The sequence below is a fragment of the Bombus flavifrons genome, chromosome 12 (assembly GCF_040668555.2).
Source record: "Bombus flavifrons isolate JBK064 chromosome 12, iyBomFlav1_principal, whole genome shotgun sequence".
In the NCBI taxonomy this organism is placed as follows: Eukaryota; Metazoa; Arthropoda; class Insecta; order Hymenoptera; family Apidae; genus Bombus; species Bombus flavifrons.
In genome coordinates this window covers 10,977,593-10,996,966 of record NC_138453.1, presented here as the reverse complement: position 1 = coordinate 10,996,966, position 19,374 = coordinate 10,977,593, and the positions used below count along the sequence as shown (strand labels likewise).

The window sequence follows — 19,374 nt, the reverse complement described above, 5'->3', positions numbered from 1 at the left end:
CTATTCATTTTCAGTATCGTCCTCCTTTTTTCTCCCCTACATTTTCCCAAATCAAAGTCTTCGTCTTTCTCCTCGGAATATTCGAAAATTCACGGAACTACTCCGCATAGGAAACATGACACAAGTTTTCTAAAAATACGTCGAGCTGCTAAATTATAGATCTTGTAACGACTGGCGCATCGTAGTTTGTATAATATATCGCAATCTGTCCGATACGTCGTAGAGTAAGACATATGCATGATACATGGTAGAATCTGTCACACGTCGAAATTCGAAGCGTTCAGAGAACGAATCGACGGAATCTTTGAAGAACCTTTGGCCAGTCCAAGTATACGTTAGGCCTTTACTCCGAAATCTTGGCGAATCCAATGATTGAGAGATTTTAACGGGGAAAACAGATGGTCGTGCGCGAATGGCCAAGAGCCTACGAGAATTTATGGAATGAAATGTAAATTGAATACGCAGTCAACGAGAGCGTCGAGAAACGACACGAGTAAATCGTGCCAGTCGGCTTCTTCGTTCGTTTTCTCTTCCCTTCTTATTACCTTCGTTCTCTGTTCAGCGTGCCGATAATTCGCATATAAATTCACAACAAATTGAAATAAAAACCGGGTCGATCGGGATGCAATTTACGTACCCCCCCCCCTTTGAATCCACTTCGCAATGACAAAAAAGGGGGTGAGACTGAATCGAACCGGGGACATGGGGCGAGGAGCAGAGACAGAGGAAGAAGATTGTTTAGTGCCAGGAAACCAATCACGATCCCCCTGGTAATTCCCTTTTCTCGTATTAATTACGAACTTCGGACGTTTCTTCGATCAGATAAACTATCGTGATGGCCGATATAATTGTTGTGGTCGAGTAGCTGGAAATGATTTTTCTTTTCTTTAATTTATTTGGACCGAAGACTGTTGTAGAGAGGACCGATATTATCCGTTCTACCGTCGATAGTAGATTTAAAGCATCGGAGAAGATTACATTTGAAAATTTGGAATAATTTTTTATCGTTCTGGCAGAGGAGGTTCGGCTCGTGGAAGAAAATCGTTACGCGTGAGTTTGATGTGCAATCGCGGCACTGAGCGATCTTAACGTAACGATGTCCTGGATCTAATGTTGCTAAGGTACTTTTTATAATGCGAGTTAAAATATGCTCACCTTGAACTAGTTACGAATATGTAAGATGTAAGAACGTATAGTCAGAGCAGATACTACACATCGCAGGTTTCTCTCGGAGTCTTTTTCAAGAAAGAATTCGAAAAATAATAATGGATTTCTCGCGAAGGTAATACAAAAATCAATCCAAAGGTATAACCTTATCGCTACTTACGAGCGCTTCAACAGCACCACGCCCAACGCCCAAGCATTTCTACTCGTTTCAGCAAACTGTACGTACCTGCAAAGTTAAAAAAACGAAAATTACTTCTTCCATTAACGTGACCAGAACGCCTAAAACGATACAGTACATGGCTAAGACCGGCGCTTTCGTGATCTCGTGTAACTTGAAACAAAGTTATTGGGACCTCTGTTCCCCATTCAAGCGTACACGCAATACGTTCGTATTAAATCTCGCGTACTTTTAATTTACCGCCCACCACGGTTCGTAATATTTTCTCCTTTCGCCCTGCGATTTAAACGCGCCACCTGATGCCCTTAATGTCCTAACACTGGCATGGTAACGATTTTTACATGCTGAAAGTAGCCATTAGAATACGAAATGAACAACCAAGAATGTTCAATTATTCCTCTGTTAGAAACTAAGTTCTTTTCAAGGGTTTTAAGTCCCATCAACTAAACGGTTATTAGCTATAGCTTAAGATTAACTAGTACGTAAGCGTTACATTAATCTTACAATTAATTTCGATCCTTTTACGAACTCGATCAAGTTGTGAATTTTCTCATTTTTCAGGTTGTCCTTAAGCGACCCTATCAATCTACGCTTATCGTATGAAAGATTATACTTAGGAGAGTGTAAGATTAGATAATCTACTGTAATTGCAGAAGAGCACTCGTTGCATCGAGGAGTTGGTCTTTTGAACGATAGACTGTGGGAATGTGTAATCTTGGTATGTTCAATCTTAATCCGTGAAATATGATCTCTCCTAGCAAATATAGTATTCGTTTTTCCGTTCTTGAAACGGTCTCGGTGATATTTTTACCATAAGGCGGGGCTGTTAGATTCCCACTCGTAATATTAAACTATCTTTTGCTTCTTTTATCGAGTCGTTCATATGTAAGTTGTCGCAGTTGACGGTATTTAGAGAGTCGGCGGCTTGCTTGACCAGCTTTTTCATTGCCAGGGATTCCAACGTGACAAGGGATTCATATCAGTTTTATTTCTTTTCCTTCTGTGATGGTTTTTCTACATACTGAAAAACGCAGTACTATTTCGATGAAATGATCTAGCAGATACTCGTTTCTCTCTCTCTCTCTCTCTCTCTCCCTCTCTCTCTCTCTCTCTCTCGCTTTGATCTATTTTATTAACTACAATCCTATTTCTCTATTTTTTGCATCAATTACGGGATTCTGGGAAGATAAAGATACCAAGAAAATGAAATAGAAAGGGAGGAACAAGGCAATTTCTAGGAATTTTATCGCGTGCAAACGCCACAACACGGAGTTTTAGATTGAGTTTGCTCGTCATCGATATCGAGCGGATTTATGGCGTCGAACAATAGCGGAAAGGATTCACGCTTTCACCGAACCGCGCGTATACCTCGATCGAGCAGGGAAAAATAGGAGATCGTGAGTAGACGAGGCTGCTTCCTGGGCGAATTAAACGTTTTATGGCGAAAGGCGCAGTCGATTTGAGAGTCTAAGGGAAGGGTCAAGAGGTCAACGCCACTTTTCAAAACCCCTCGGTAGTTTCTTACCGATACGATGTAATAAGGTTGTTCAAGTGCTTCGAGCAATTTACGGATCGATCTAGATGTTTTAGTTATTAATATTTTTGAACGAAAGTTTCAGAGAATGTAATCAAACAGTATGTATATCTTTTAGAGAGGAAACTATTCTCTTTTTATTTTCATCTTTCTATGTACTTTTCGTTAAAGAACGTTCTCCGAGATAGCAGCAATTGAACGACGTTCTTTCCTCTTTAAAGATATTTTACAGTTTTCGTATTTTACTATAACAGAAACTCCGATAAAACTTCGTTTCAACAAAAATGAATACTAACTTAAAAGAACGAAGAAAACACAGCTTACAAACATTCTCAAAATATCATCGAATCCACGAAGAGGAATTGCAAGTAAAAAGGGACTTAAATACACGAACCACCCACTTTATAAATTTAAGTATATTATTTTAAGCGTATATTTTAAATACTAATGACGATTTTAAACTAGAGAAGGAAATCTTTGTTTGACGAAATTCTCGCTTAGTTGCGCGATCGCAAGATTCGAAAACTACAAAAAAAAAAAGAAAAAAATAAAAAGCACTCGAACTTGCTCGAAGACATTTTCATTTTATCGTCCATCTTAGAGTCTGGTACTTTCAAGTGGCTGTAGAATATTATTGCGTAATATTTCCCGTTGAATATAGGTTCCAAACGTCGCGGGTGAGCAACTCTATAAAATTGCTGCCTGTTATTTCCCCGATACGATGACGAAACGTAAACGGAGAGGATCAGAATTTCCGGTTTCCGGGGCAAGTTTAACGACACGAAGCGCATAAGCCACGCCGATTATCAAACACCGTTGAAATTTAATCACGACAGAGGATCTCGATGTTTTGCACTTACGTAATGCGCGTACTTGTCTCACAAACATTATTGAATTCTTACGAATACGAGCAAACTAATCGCTGCACGAGAATTACTGCGTTTTATGGCTACTTGCATTTCCCTATCTGTATGTCATCTGACATTTTTATGTAATTCTGAACAATTTTCCGCACAAATGATAGATAAACGCGGTAATTTTTTTAATAGATTGCGAATTTTGACCTACTAAACGATCATGTTCCTCGTACTTAGAAATGCGCGTTAAATGCATATTTAAAGATAAGACAGATTATGTACGGCACTGTAATAAATTTATGTAATATCTAGGCGAACATCGGGAATTGTAAGTTGCATAAGTAATTAGCGATTGCAAATGATAAAACTAGAGTCGCTATTAATACATTCTATTACTTTATTTCTCATCTCATCAGATATAAATACAACCGGCATAAATCTCCATTGATTATCGGTAAATGAGCTAAATTTCCATAAATTAATCACGCAACAGTAAACATGCATACCTGAGCCGTTTCTCGATCGTGTAAAAAGGTATTCGCGAATTTCCTGTCGATGTTGCGTGTTTAAATCGAGCATCTAAAATAAGTTGCTCAACGGAAAGAATATATCTTTTATGAGAACGATGGAACACGTAAACACGATAACAGGACTTCATAAATGCTTCACTTTTTAAACATTAAAGTCGATATTCTAAACAGCTTCCTCGGAGAAGAACCTCCGTTTTGATTTCTTCCTCTGATATATATATATATATAAGTAAAACTTTTTGCCTCCGCGGAGCATTTACGAGCAACTAGAGACACTTTCGTCGTTAGATATTATCGTATGTTTTATCTGCGTGAACTTTAATAGAGTTGCACCTAGATTTTTGCTCGTTGCACCTTTTTGCAACGTGATTTATTGATATTCCGAAGTGTGTCTCGATATAGACACTCGTTTTCATTGCTTCAACTTTGAAATTATTCAAAATATTATTTTGCAGTCTCTTATCCGGAAGAATATCATTCACGAGAACGACGGAATATAGAAACACGATAACTTCATAAATGTTTCCCTTCTGAAACATTAAAATTGATATTCCAAGCAGCTTCCACGAAGAAGAAGCTCCCTTTCGATTTCTTCTTCCGATATAAGTAAAACATTTTGCCCCTGCAGGGCATTTCTGAATAGATCTCGTCATTCGCTAAACAAATAAGAACATTACATTTTCAAATCGATATATCGATTGACTTAGAAAAAGTACAATGTCAATGAAATCATTGTAAAAGCGGTCGTAGATAGAGCGCAGATACCGTACCACTAACCCACTAAATCCTTCCACACACGTTTCACCACTACCGACATCACCGTGCAAACACATAGTCATGCAGAGGCTTTCCTCGAAACCGCGCAACCTCGTGAATCTTTACGTTCCAGTCCATAATAGAATATCCAGAAGGTTTCACGCCGTCGAATTACCATACTGTCCCACGCTGTCAGCCTTCCGTGGCCACTTCACAAAAGGAGGCTGTCGCAAGCGTGCTCTCGCGTCAAAAGTAGCTTCCTTGGAGAGAACGCTGTGCGCTAAACCAACAGAAAGAGAGAGAAAGGGAGAGGAAGAGGGGGAACGAGCGAGAGAGAGAGAGAGGCGAGGTGAGAAGCGAGTTACCGTTGACGAACTTTATTAAACTATTACCACGCGAAACTCGTTAAATACCCACGAGGCAGGCATCTCGAGCCTAGACGATGCGGTTTGACCGTCTAATTTCAGTCGACAGACGGGATGTTTGCGTGACGCCGCTGGCATCTTCACGCTCCGCATGTCGAAGGCACGCCACGAGAATTCGCGGATCGAACGGAGGTTGATCCACGCGTACGTGTGCCTATCTCATCTCATCGAATCGATACGCCACATATTCCAGGCTTTAATAACGGGGTCAGAAATTCGTCGACCGGCTCGTTAACGCCGGATAAATCCTGTCGTTTCTGCTCCATCGATCGATCAATCGATCCCCCTTCTTTCCTCTATTCCTTTCTTTCGTTCGTTAATTGACCGATTCGTTCTCCAGATGAAAAAAACGCCGCCTCTTTTTTCCAAAGCTTCCACTCTCTCAGAAGTATTGACGTTTGATTGATTATCGCGGCGTTGTCGATGTCGATTCCGCAAATGGGAGACGCGAGGATCGCCTCCAGCCAAGGACGGGATCTATGGAACGAAATCCGTGATTGATGCTTCCGGGAAAACCGGCATCATGAAGACTCGGATTAACGCCGCCGTTGTTACGGTCGATAGCCCGATGACATTTTTGCTTCGACATTTTACGGTCGTTGCGTTATTTGGTTTCGCTTAAAATCGACACGGTTTCCAGTGTTTCGTGAAACGAAGAGCGGTTTCGGGAGCATTAGCTGCGCATACAGCAGTGATTTGGAAGTTTGCAGAGAACTATAGGCTTTACCGTAAATCTTTCGAGTACATGTATTTTTTATTTAATATAAACCGAGGTATCATTCGTCCAATCGACTTTCTCCGCTAGGATTTACAAAATGTGTCATATACTTTCAATCTTACGGAGAGAACGTGCGAGAAACTTTGATAAAACGTGTCGTCTCATGGAATATCGATCCGTGTGCAACAGCCGCATCTGATTTTTATTCTGCCACAAAATTTTCGAATTTTACAATTTCTACATTCGCGCGTTCATTCGTTCGTATCGAATAATAACAATTCATCGCGCGAAGATTCTCTGCGAGTAAACATTTTTCAGAGATTATGCTCGACTTTGATCTCTGCAAAATGTAGAACATTGCAATGGGAAATTTTCAGTCCGATTGCAAGGTGAAATTTGCTGACACTGCGTCGAATCACGATATCAAACTTTTCTTCAACTCCAACACCAACAACGCCAAGTCGCGAACTCATCGTTCGAATCTCCAACAGTCGTCACAAATTCGCTGAACTCAACGAGCTTCGGAGAACTCCCTGACGTTACACGTTCATTCCTGGCCAGGGAACGTTCGTCCCTGGCCAGGGAACGTTCAGGCTGCATTCTCGTTCTGCTAACGCAATTGTTACATCCACGTCGGATCGCGTTTCCGCGAGCGTCGAGGGAAGTTGTATAAGCCTCTGAGCGCAAGAGTAAAGTTGCCATCGACAGATTCGATAAGTTTATTAGTCGGCGGTGCCCGAGGCCGAGAATCCGGATCGAGATGATTATCCTGGGGTCCCGGGAAGATGATTTCTAGTTTCTACGAGAACTTCAATAACGTCCGGCAGGATTGTTCCAACGATATTTCAGCCTTGCCGTGTTAACGTAATTTTCGATACTTTCGTCTTGAGTGACATACTAAACGCGTAACTGTAAATTGAAATTGCCGGGGAATAAGCATGGTACGACGTAAGGCTTGTTTCCTCGTGATACGTTGTTAAACGTTGAACATATGGTGAAACGGCACATGAATTATTTATGATTTATGAGAGATGGTAGTTGCGAGCTGAAATGTATGATGTGAAAGGTTATCAACGTAGAGTGCAGCGAAATATTTTTATTGGTATAGAAAATATATACTTCTCGTATTGAATCACACTGTATAATAATCGATCAAATAGTACGTCTATTCATAATTACTAAGATGCAATTTTCTTCAGAATTAGCATCTAAGTTAATGCTGCCGAAATTGATACCTCGAGATTCAAATATTATTGTCAATATCTTCTTTAATCATAGTAGTATTCGAACTCTAATGTGTTCGTAGTAGGTGCTGGTAAACCAGTTTTTTTAGTTTTTAATTTTTAACAAGTTATATGGACGGAATATCGTCATAATGGTCAATTATATTTGATAAAGTATATACACTCGACTATCTCGTTAAATGATTAAAGTTGACTTAACGTGATAGCAATTAAAATATTTTAATGCTTTTCTAACACTTTCCACGTCGGCCAACCAACCCCATCGTTGGAGTTGGTAGACTTACAGTATGAGGTAGGCTGACTATATGACTATACGATCAGATAAGAAAACGTCATTAGTAACTTATCTTAATGATGATACAGTCTCCCATACTGTATAATAAACTAAAGATTTATGTTCAATAAATTACACGTAAATTAAAATGTATTTATAAGTTAATCAAATTTAAACAGATCATAAAAATCGCTTTCCTAATAACAAAATAATGATTGAAACTTCCATAGGAAAAACTTAGAGTATTAGAAAGTATCATTAAAATGATACTTCAATCATGATCTTCACAGTCTGATATATAATTCTTGTACTTGTAAAAAAGTAAATTTCCTTTTACGTATCTTGAGTGAATCGACATCTTACACGAAATACATTGAGCCCAGGCTTACGTAAATAAGAACGGATGTTATTAGTCAACCAGCATCGATAGATCATTTTGATTTCGATATTTCACGTAACTAAATTGCTGATGTATTTTAAAAAATACTGTTACGATAGGTCGTCTAGTAAACAAACTTTAAAATATATCTCTAATGTTTATTCTGTATATAGAACGCGAAAACATAAAATCTCTATGAACAAATATTTACTTATGTAGCCAATTTTACGACGAACGTCGATAACTCTCAATCGTAAAGCTACGGCGTCGAAAACAAATGAACGTCAAGCGACTCGTTTCTGTCGTTTAATAAATTTTTCCGCGGTGGAGTACACGTCGATGCAAACTTATTAACAATTAATCAACCTATCCCAACAAGCAGCCAACTTCGGTCTCCGTTGTACGAAGCCAGTGGAAGCAACTCGCGATAAGTACATCTTCGTTAATTCTCTAATTTCCCACAAAACCAAATTGCGCATTTAAGACGCCATAATCTTCATGTTACATCACATTACTGCAAGCAGCTGAAAGCGACGAGAAGGTCCCGAGTGGATTTTTGCACGGCGTTCAAATACTCGCGAAACGACACGCGGAATCGCGAAACTTATTACGTTACACCTGTCGCGCGAGCGCCGTATTTCAGCGTCGCGCTGCGAATAATTGCTTAATGAAAATTCAACGACGCCCCTTCGCTGGAAAAAGGAAAACATCCGCCGTGAACGTAAAACGTCGACGGGCCAGGTCGCATTTAAATTCCACATCCAGTCGCAATAACCGCCGGGGACGAATCACGGTACAATAAGTGGAGCCAGATGGTGCCTCCTAATAAGCGGCGCACCTTTCCACCCTTCGTCACCGAGCCACCCCTTTGCCAATCTAATTCGACCTGCTTCCAAGCCCGCGCCAAAGCGGATGCGGCCTAGCGGCTTCAATTAACAAATTCTTGTCGAGGTAATCTCAACGGCACTAATTAGGCGGCGACAAACGGAAGGTACTCTACGTTAGGTTGCACCCTGAATAGGGTGATTCGTTTAAAAATATTAGACCGAGAGGATGGGTAAGATGGCATGGAATTTGTGAGATTTACACGGGGTGGAAATGAGAACCATTTGTGATTAAATGAAGGCGTTTTCGGTGGAATAATTTCGACCATCCTGTCCGTGAAATAGGCTGAATTGGATAATAGCGGTAGGATGAATTTTGGTAGGTCGAAAAATTGAAGTTTTGTCTAATAAAGACGAGGACTGGATTTTTCAGGCTTTTTAAGATTTGTTTTCCTCGGGTGTTTTCGAATTTTTGTCAGAATGAGCATTTAATGACACTTACATTTAATTAATATAAATATCTCGAAAACTATCGGTGATATGAGAAAAGGTTTGAAACAAATGTCGTTCGATTTTCAGGGAGAAAACATATCACGTCGATTTTATTATTTATTTTACCTTGCAACGATCGTGAAAAACTCTGTGAAGATCAGGGTTGTATTCTTAAACAGGAACTATTACATATTCTTGTAGTCTAGATCAAAACATTTCCAAAACATTACTTGTAGTTTGCATGAATTACTATAGAGGTATCAAATCTTTTGATCTGCCGCGATGCCGTCGGCATTGGCGTTATCTAGTGTACACTAGGTTGGTCAGCTTGCTCGATCAAACATCATTGTAGCTCTAAAAGGAGCCGATTGTGTATGCACTGTGTGTTTGTACTGAATATTATTCCTCGAGCGACTAGTCGCTTGTCCTACATGTTTGCCATCGAAAAATATACAACTTCCCATTCTTCTAAAACCTTAATATCTCGATAACGGTGTATGCAGGAGTACAGGTAAGAAGTGTTTTGACGTCGACTATAAGAATATGAAATAAAAGAATATATTCAGACTTACAAATATAACCTTAATAAAAAAGTATAATCTTTGCAAGGCGAATGTACGGCAAAATAAATATCATCGTAATACGTCCCCTACGGAATCGCATAACGTTTGTTACAAACATTCTCTTGCATCGTTCACAGTTCCCCAGATATTTACGTGTTTCCAGATAAAACGGACACACTGTATATTTACTAGTTCAGGAGGATCGTAAGATTTATCCGAATTTCACGGTTATTCCGAACGTCAGTCGGTCACCTCTCAAAACCCAACAGTGTCCCGAATCGTCGACCAAACAAATGCAACCCTGGAGGAATGGCGCAGGGAGCAATAAACCAAGCGAGCGTCGTCAAAGACTCACGAGGTCGATCTCTTTAGCAAAACGGTCGCAAGGAAGGTTGAGGGAAGGAGGCAATCAAATAAAATGCAGGATCGTGTCGAAGCGATTTCGATCAGTCATAAGCTACGTGAACGAAGGTCAGAGGAGCAAAGGAGGATCGTCCAGTTCTCGGTGGAGTCGCCGGCAATTCGAACACCGTTAAGTCCCGCGAGAGTCTATTTCGCGTGCCCTCACGAGGTCTCTAAAGACACCTTCACATGCCGTCGTGATCAGTCGTTCCACGTAATACCATCTCGTGTTTGCGCCCGAGAGTTCGATGCCCGACACCCATAGCATCGTCCGTTCCTTCCTCTCTCACTTAATCCTGCCTTTAACCCCTTCCCTAACCCCTTCTCTCTCTCTCTCTCTCTCTCTCTCTCACTCACTCTCACTCTTGCAACCTTTTCATCGTCTCTTCTTCACCGACACTCGAACCGATCTTCTACCTCTCTTACTCTCTTAAATTGCCTTTCTCCTCTCTCTGTCTATCTTCTAGCCCTTTAGCCTCGTTATTCTCGTCTCGTTCTTCGTTTAATCTTCAGACGTTTTCCTTCCTCCTCTTCTCTTTCCCCTCGCTCTTTGATTTTCTATCTTGCAAGAGCAAGGCCGAGGAACGGGCCGTGAGATTGAGAGCAGGACTTTTTAACGACTTCGCATATACGTACGATGTACCTCTTCCACCTTGGTAGAGGAGCTTCGAGCACGACCCAGCCTCCGAGAAGAGACCCGGACTTGACGATAATAGGATCCCGCCAGGGAGAAGGCTCCACGCGGTGTCTAAGTGCCTTCTAATCGGGTTTCCTCCGTCGGTCGTTTCTGATGGCCCCACGAGTCGTCAGGGATTCTTGGGTACTTCATGGGTGATGATCGAAATGAGTGCGTGACTCGTTCGAGGGACGTTCGTAGAGATCGTACGGGACTTTTATGTTGGATAGTCGACGGATAGGACGAGTTTCGCTTTAAACTGTCAGTGCTTTAACTCCTACTGACGCACTTGCGTTGCTTCGTGTTATATTTATTTATATGCATATAAATTTCTGTTTCTTTTTTACGTATGTGACAGTGATGATTCCTTTTGCATCTTGTAGAGTATGTTTTCCAATTGGACCTGTTAAAAGATTCTTCAAAACGACTCCAAATTGTCAATGTTATGAAAATTATTAATAATTCTCACACGTCATGCACAATGAACGAACTGATTCGTAGGGACTTAGTTTCTCCAATCTTACAACGCGGGTGTCGATTTTTAAAAAATTCCTCGAGGACGACGAACTCATGCTCGAATGAGACAAAAATAGTCGGCATAACCGATCAAGTAGATTATCCAGTATAAATCGATCGACTTAGCGATAAAAATGAAATGCCTCTACAATTTCCATTCGAATAAAAAAGAAACTTATATATTACTCTCTAATCATACGTTATATGAGTATAATTCTTATTTTTTCTTATGAGACATAACGCTGCGTCGTGTGTAATCAATTCCAAAGCGTTTCTGCCTAACCATAAATTACTACCACGAGGGTAATCGACAAAAAGGAACAAGTATTGCTCTAAACGATTCATCCAAACGCGTAACACGCTTCGACCACGTGAACCAACCTACGTTTAACAAGAGGTAGGAACCCGTGTACATACAACAACAACAACAAAAAAGGAAATTGTAAAGGCAGGATTATAAATAACTTTAATCTCGTAAGATATTTCCAATGCGGAAATTACTAATTCTCGTATACACACAAATTTCAAATTCTCTATCCTCTATCTATTCTCTAAAAAATTAAGAGATGTAAAAGTACACAGAATGCGCGTAACGCGCGAAATGAGTTTGTGATAGTGAAACGAAGATTATAGAGAGGAGAGGAACGTCCTATCTAACCGGCTACACGAATCTAGATCAATTACGTAGCACATGGACCACGTGTTTTGAACTCAATCCCTCGGACAGAGTAGATTGAGTAATGCACATCGAGCTGCATTGACTGAATGACAGTCTCTGCTAAATTGATAGCCTTCCGGTTGCATGCTATCAGACTATTATGGGGCTACGAGGCTAGAAACATGCCAGAATGTCATTCTTACTCTTCTTGCCACAGGACGCATTAGCGTTGCAATAAAATTACGTAACATTTTATTTTAATGTAACTGTCGGCAACATTTCTCGTCGACTTATTATACGTCAAATATAATATGGTTTCCTGAACGTTCGAAAACTTTTTGGAGCGGTAACAAATGCCATGTCAGTTAGCAGAACAAGGCTTGGAAGGCTTAGTGGCCAGCAAAATTGGAGAGGTGGAAGGAATAATAATGGTCGTCAGCTAGAGAAATCATTGAGTTCGTGTTTTATTTAAAAGCGTAAAGTTTTTCATTAAAAGATTAAAACCTAGGCAGAGGAATGTCTTATATATTTTTGAATATTACGCGCATTCTATGGATTTTTAGCTTACTTAATTTCTTATGAATGGAAAAAATCTATAACGCAGATATAAACAACATGGCACATTGTACGATTGCCAGAATTTCATACATATCTTCGGCCAAACTACAGTGTCACTGAAACATTCTCTTGGGCGTTCTGTATGACAATGTCATGTTGTAACTTTTCTTTGTCAGTACTTTTATATTATATCTGCTTCTTACGTGTCTATTCTCATTCTGTTTCTTTCTTTTTGATACATATGTATCTCTTGCTTCTTCTTAATTCCTTTTTCTTTTCTCGTCTTTCATGTCCCATTAATCTATTATATCTAAGGATTTATCCCATAAACAGATAAATAAATAAATAGTAAGAAGCTATAATAATTTGCGAATTAACGATTTTCATGATTTCTATATAATTATGCTAATGTGGAAATCGCCTCTTTACTTGACCAGAGCTGTTTCAAATGCCTATCGTACAAGCTGGCTGTCGCTCCAGGGATGATCAACCATCGTTAGGAAAATTGCCAAATGTGAACGTTGCCTCGATAGGAATTATTTCGATAAAGATTATTAGCCGTGACGGTAAAACGTTCCTGTCCGCTGTCCTGTTCCGTGGGAAAATACACATGTGGACGAGCCCGCGTGGATAACGGAGACATGCGGGACACCGCCGATATAAAATATGTCGCTTTTATTTGCGAACAGATGAGTAGATTAAGAATCGTAAAATGAGAGTGCCCGTGGGCAATTATGGTCTGCGCTTTTATCGTGACGCGATTTTAAATAGTAATTTTACCGTGACAAAGTTACGGTAACTGGGAATAAGATTTGACACGATGAGCTAAACCTAACAATTCTAAAACGCATAACGTATACCGAGATATTTCTGTCAACCTCTTACGATGCAAGATTACTTTTCCAACTAATCTCTGTGAGGAATATGAAATATGTTTCCCGAGAAAACCAAGCTTCAAATGATCGTAGACGATATGTCAAATACGATGTCCCCGTTTCAAAAGACTTACTGCCGTTTGAATTATAGCCAAGTATTTACGAAAGAATTGATAAAAAGTTACAGTAAAAGAAGCGATAAAAAAGAAAGTGCAGCCTTCGATCGTACATTCGCTTAACGCCATCGATTAACCAGCTTACTTCATAGCTGTAATAAATCAACCTAGACCTCGATCAAGGTACGAAAATCACGCAGGAAGTTTTGGAGAAAGGCTTTAATCGCCGGTGGATTAGCTGTAACACGGATAATCCGTGAAATTGCGTGGCAAAGCGAGAGCAAACACAAAGGGTCAGTAGCCTGAACGTGTTGCAACGAGCAGCAGCTTGCTGGCCTCGCAAACTGGTTTCGCGCGAGTCAAGATCTAGATCGCGACCTTCTGCAAGAACTGCGACCTCGGGACTCCATTCGCCGATGAAACTGGCAGTCGAAACGCTAAAATAAAATAATAACCGAACGAAAGCGATCGATCGATACTAATTTCAGATATTCGATGAAAAATAATCGCTACCACTGTCCAAGTATTCGATCGAATAAAAATAGAGAGAATATACGCAGAATCCTCGCGTTACTCGTAATAAGGATGCAAATTTTATTTGCCCGTATAATACTCAGGCTTCCATTATTTTTCATTCACAGTTACCCGTGGCGCAATATCAAACGTTGCTTGATATTACTCGTAAACGGGGTAACGTAATGGTTTATAAGCAGATTATATTAGAATAAGCGATCATCGACTATTTGGTTACAGTAATGAAACCATGCCGCGTTTTAAACGATGGTAAACGAGATCGTTATTTCTTTGCGTTAATTGCGATTCAGGTGATCACGTTACCATCTCGTTAGTTTATAATTTAACAAGATTCAGCGGATTAACTATTTAGCATATTACATAGGGAGAATCATAATCGCGGTACGCGAGCATGATAAATTCGGTTTTACTCCGTCGGGGCTCGTCATATTTGTATTTTCAATCGCACGAATCTGCATACGAGTGCATAGAAATACGAGTTTCATTCCCGTAAAATCGCAACGATCGCGCGCTACCAAATGTTGGCTGTAAATCACTCGATGTCACATTTTTACAACTGAAATGATTTTTCCCTTGGTCTGATAATATCCTCGCAAATGAATATAAATCGTCGGTAATAAAAAATAATATTTTTAGTACCAAATATCCAACATTTCGTCGAATATTTCGTATTACAAAATTTAACGAATTCAATTTTTCGAGCTCGAAATTTCGTGTCGTTTAAACGCGCTTTATTCTTAGTTGTCTATTAATGGCGTTCTCGCGCTGATCATTCACGAAAAGCAACAAACGTATTACGATTTAAGGAACCAATTCAATCGTGCGTACAATTTATGAAGAACGAAACACGAATAATACGAAGAATCGTGGCTGTTCCAAACTTGGACTTGTAACTGGCTTTCAGCGACGATCATTCTTATTCCATCACACACGGTCAAACGTCCGCGAATCAAAGTCCCTTTGTCTCGCCGTTCCTCAATTATGAACAAGAGTGACTGACAAAATCGCAAAAGCGAAATGTTCACGGTGCATAAATACGCAATGAACTTTCCGGGAAATTACGCAGCGTGAGATTGTACCCGAAAATTGGCGAATCGTGGTCCGTGATATGCCGGAGTTCATTTCGCTCCATAATGGCGGTCTAAATACCAGTAAAACCATTCGCGCGATGACAATTGTTATCGAACGTTTTTCCTATTTCGCTTTTCTCTTTGCCTCGGTGTACGTACTCGTATTTCTCGGCTGGACGAAACATTACCGAAAAGCAGCGAATGAAATTTATATTTTATATCTCTCACTGACTGGATATCTTTACGCGCGGTCATTTCCGAATTCGAAACATTTTGATCGTAATACGTGGAATGTAAATCGTGTTTTCGGTCGGCGGCACTTTTCACAGCAGAGATATAATTTTATAGGTTTTATATCGAGATTGGTGATTCGACGATCAAGCGTTATGTTTAATATCCGTAGCCGATTAAACTGTAATCACCGAGCATTATACTCGGATTTATTTTTAAGGTAATGTACAAAAATTTAGTTTATTTAAAAGTTTTAATATTAATATATGTAAATTCGATGTAGATACAAAAAAAGAATTATCGATCTTAAGCAGAATATGAAAAAGTGCTGATCGATGAAACGGTATATACAGTTAACCCTCTATAATCAAAAATCTATTTATTTACGATAGAAAAAATTATATTTGATTGCAGTTTCTTATATCGATTTGATTGATTTATTTGATTTGATCGATATCGACGTAATGATATAGCATTAAAATACATTAGTAAGGTAATAAAACGAAAGTGAAATTATAGTACTTCCTATACTTTGCCTTATATTATTCCCTGCAACAAGTAATACGGATATTGCAAACCGGCTCTCAATGTACAAGTGGTTGGTTCGGGTAATGGATTGTGAACAACAAAGTTTCGTTCCAAATTTACTCGGTCAAAAATAAAAGGAAGAAAGAACGGAATAGAGAAGAACGTGAAAAATGAGTGGAAGTTTCGAAATTCACGTCTGGTGCACGAACGGGCCAGGTAGTTAACCGAGAGCCGTTTTCAATCAAATCCTGCGGCCGATAGGAGATTTAAATTCGTTTCGACGTAAATGAGTCCACTTCCCGTCTCTCTCCTGTGCCACGATTTCGATCGGAATTTTACCCCGACAGAAAAGATCCACGAAAAATTCGCCTCGATTCTTCAGGCGATACTTTGATTTATTTTTACATTCCAGTTTCTATTCTGCTATATTGACAGAGATGTCTGCGGAAGAGAGAAAGAGAGAGGGAGAGAGAGAGAGAGAGAGAGAGAGAGAGAAAGAGAGGAAGGGAAATACCGTAGATTCAAATTATTATAGAATTTGAAGTGGAAAAATTCAAGCCGCAGAATCAAAGAAACTGACACAATTTCACGTTCAATTTTAGAACTTAACCGGAATTATTAAATTGATAGAAGCAATATGAAAAATTACGGAAGTTGATAAAATATGAAATATTACCATTAGATATAAAATCAATTATGGGACGGATTATCGTGTAACAGCGATAGAATTTTTTTTCGACCAACAACTGGTTATGTGGGATCAGATCTTTTTGAAATGTAAGTAAATAGCTTTGAAGTACAAATGCAAATTCTCTAATTCAGTGCTTTCTAGAAAAACATAATACAGATAAATAATCGAATAAAAATTTGAGATTCGATCGCTGGAGGAATTTGTAAGAAAACGAACGAGCTTTGTCCGAAATTGATTGTTTTAATCGATATATTTATACACCAAGGTATTAATATATCAATCAGTTTGTCTCTTATCGTGCAAGTTAGTTTAAAAAGTTATTAAACGTGGCAGTTTAAAGAGTTAATAAACGATCAAAAAAACTGAAATAAAAAGGGATTACGTTTGCATTTCAAGGCTACATCGATATCTCAAAAAGGTCTAATCCGTTATATAACTAATGATTAGTCTAAGAAAAATTCATAAATATCATTTGCTTTCGTTGTCGTTACGCGACAATCCTTCCTCGAAAAATCAGAAATTAACGCAGAAGAGAAAGGACGAAAGAAATCACCACGTCACGCGCTTCAACTTTACAATCTCCAGCATCGATTCTATAATTTCGAGCGTGAAATTAGGCAAGTGCTCGACTGGCAGAGCAACGTTTTGCAAATCGTCGTTCTGATCGATTTAAAGGCTTGGAACGCGTGGAGCGGGCCGATTTGCAATCGAGAATGAAGCTCTTGATGGCTAGAAGATCGGAGAAGAGTTTACCTCGCGTCTTAATCCGGCGGGAATTCCGTTGGATCATCGAAAGCGATTCGCCTTCACCTCTGACCTTCCTGCATTCCTGTTTCTCGGATCCAACAGGCCTGGCTCCTGCCAGCCAGCCATCTCAAGGATCTCTCCTTTTTCCTTGCGAATCGAAATGGCCGCACCGCCTCCATATTCTGCCTTTCGAGAATATATTACCAACGAAGATGAAAGGCACTTTTATCTGAATTTCTAGCGAGCTACGGGATCGCGACTGGATGGAAAATTCTGATGACGTCGGGGACATCGGTTAGCGACGACAAATTCTTCCACTGAATATGTTTATTAATAATTTTCCACTCGGCAGGTTCCCGGATCGTTTCGTATCCCCGGTGGTTGCTCGATAAGAGACTTCGCTTGAAGATCACACGAGCTACTGCGCGTCGAATATTTTTAAGGTTTCTTTTTTTACCAGATTACGCGAGAAAGTGGCCGGTGAATTTGCTTCTTCGCCCTTTCCAAGCCACCGGGGATTTTTTTCTTTTTACTTTTCGATAACAGAGAGGTAATGGCAGAGGAGCGTTTTATCTAAATAGCTTCGGGAACTTCACGTAGAAAAGCAAATTTGTATTCTATTCGATTCTTCGAGGCTTGAGTTTCAGTGTGATTTTTCAGTAGAGTTGATGCTAGGGTCTGAGAATTATTATCGTTATTGATATAGAAGTTTCACTTATCTAAAAGTCTCATAATGTGCCGGGAAAATGTATTTTCCTTCCTGTATCGATGTTTTCAGACATTAAATCTAATTCGTGCTTGTCTAGGATATTTAAGATGTTATTAATATTTTCTCGAATTATTCTCAATCGGGTGTTGCGAAACAGACGCAGGTGGCACAGTTATCGATTAAATCCCAAGTTAAGGAAACAAAGTGACCAAGTAAACAGGCAGATAAAAAAGAAAGCACTTCGAACAAAATCGATTCCAGCAGTCCGCTGCTGGTAGATAATGAATTATGCAAATTTGCGTGGACCGCCACGGTGAGTTTTCGAAATCGATGGAGAGCGTACATTTTCTCGTAGAAAAACGCGCGTCTCGCGAAAAAAGAGAAATTCGTGGATCGCGCGTAACGTATCATCGTGACTAGTCGTTTGCCCGATGTGAAAAATTTCCAGCCAGTTGGACAAATTATCAGATATTAATTCTTCGTTTTCTACCGAGCAACCTCGACGTTGTCCGATGCATAAAGAGGGAGAAAATGATTCGAGGGAAAGAGAAAGAATTATTTCACCGACGCTGTCGACGACGCAAGTATTCTTTTACGCTGATCTAACGCCGTGACACTTCTCATTCGTTCATTACAAAAAAATGGATAAAACCGCTTCAAGTTTCGAACTAATTTTTAATAGAAGCGATTGCCGTGTTACGTACGTAATGTAGAAGTGCCAGAAACTAAAAAAAAAAGAATAAATAAATAAATAAAAGACAGGAAAGATATTCGCGAGGGACTGATTTTTGGTAGATATTGGTAGAATGCGTGAAACAAAACGAGAGTAAAAGGATCGTGGAAAAAATCGCAGGTGACGCGTCATCGAGAGCAACGTTGGAAATTTGGCCAGTTTCGACGAATTACCGTTATTAATTCTCAGTTTTCACCGTCGACCGTGCACTTGCCATTATTCAAAGCTACCGGAAGCCACGTGGATACGCATCGAACGATCTGGCGATATCGGTCATTCTATAGCAGCACAGAAGGGAAAGTAATTAACGATAAATCCGTTCCGTAATATTTCTCCGATCAGCCGCTGAAATCTGCTACTCTTTATCGTAGAGGGTGATATAATCTGAA

The 19,374-nt window shown here is 39.7% G+C and overlaps 1 protein-coding gene across 5 annotated transcripts in view; it reads right to left on the bottom strand.

The window, feature by feature from the left end:
* The window catches only part of Pgant9 (polypeptide N-acetylgalactosaminyltransferase 9), a 293,677-nt gene that overhangs the window by 133,259 nt on the left and 141,044 nt on the right, over window positions 1–19,374 (bottom strand). The window contains exon 5 of one of the 5 annotated variants that reach the window (XM_069124997.1): window positions 1,328–1,393. The exons of the other annotated variants lie outside the window; for them this stretch is intronic. The gene's annotated coding sequence lies outside the window, so the exon portion shown is untranslated. The remainder of the gene's footprint in view (window positions 1–1,327; window positions 1,394–19,374) is intronic. 5 annotated transcript variants of the gene reach the window in all.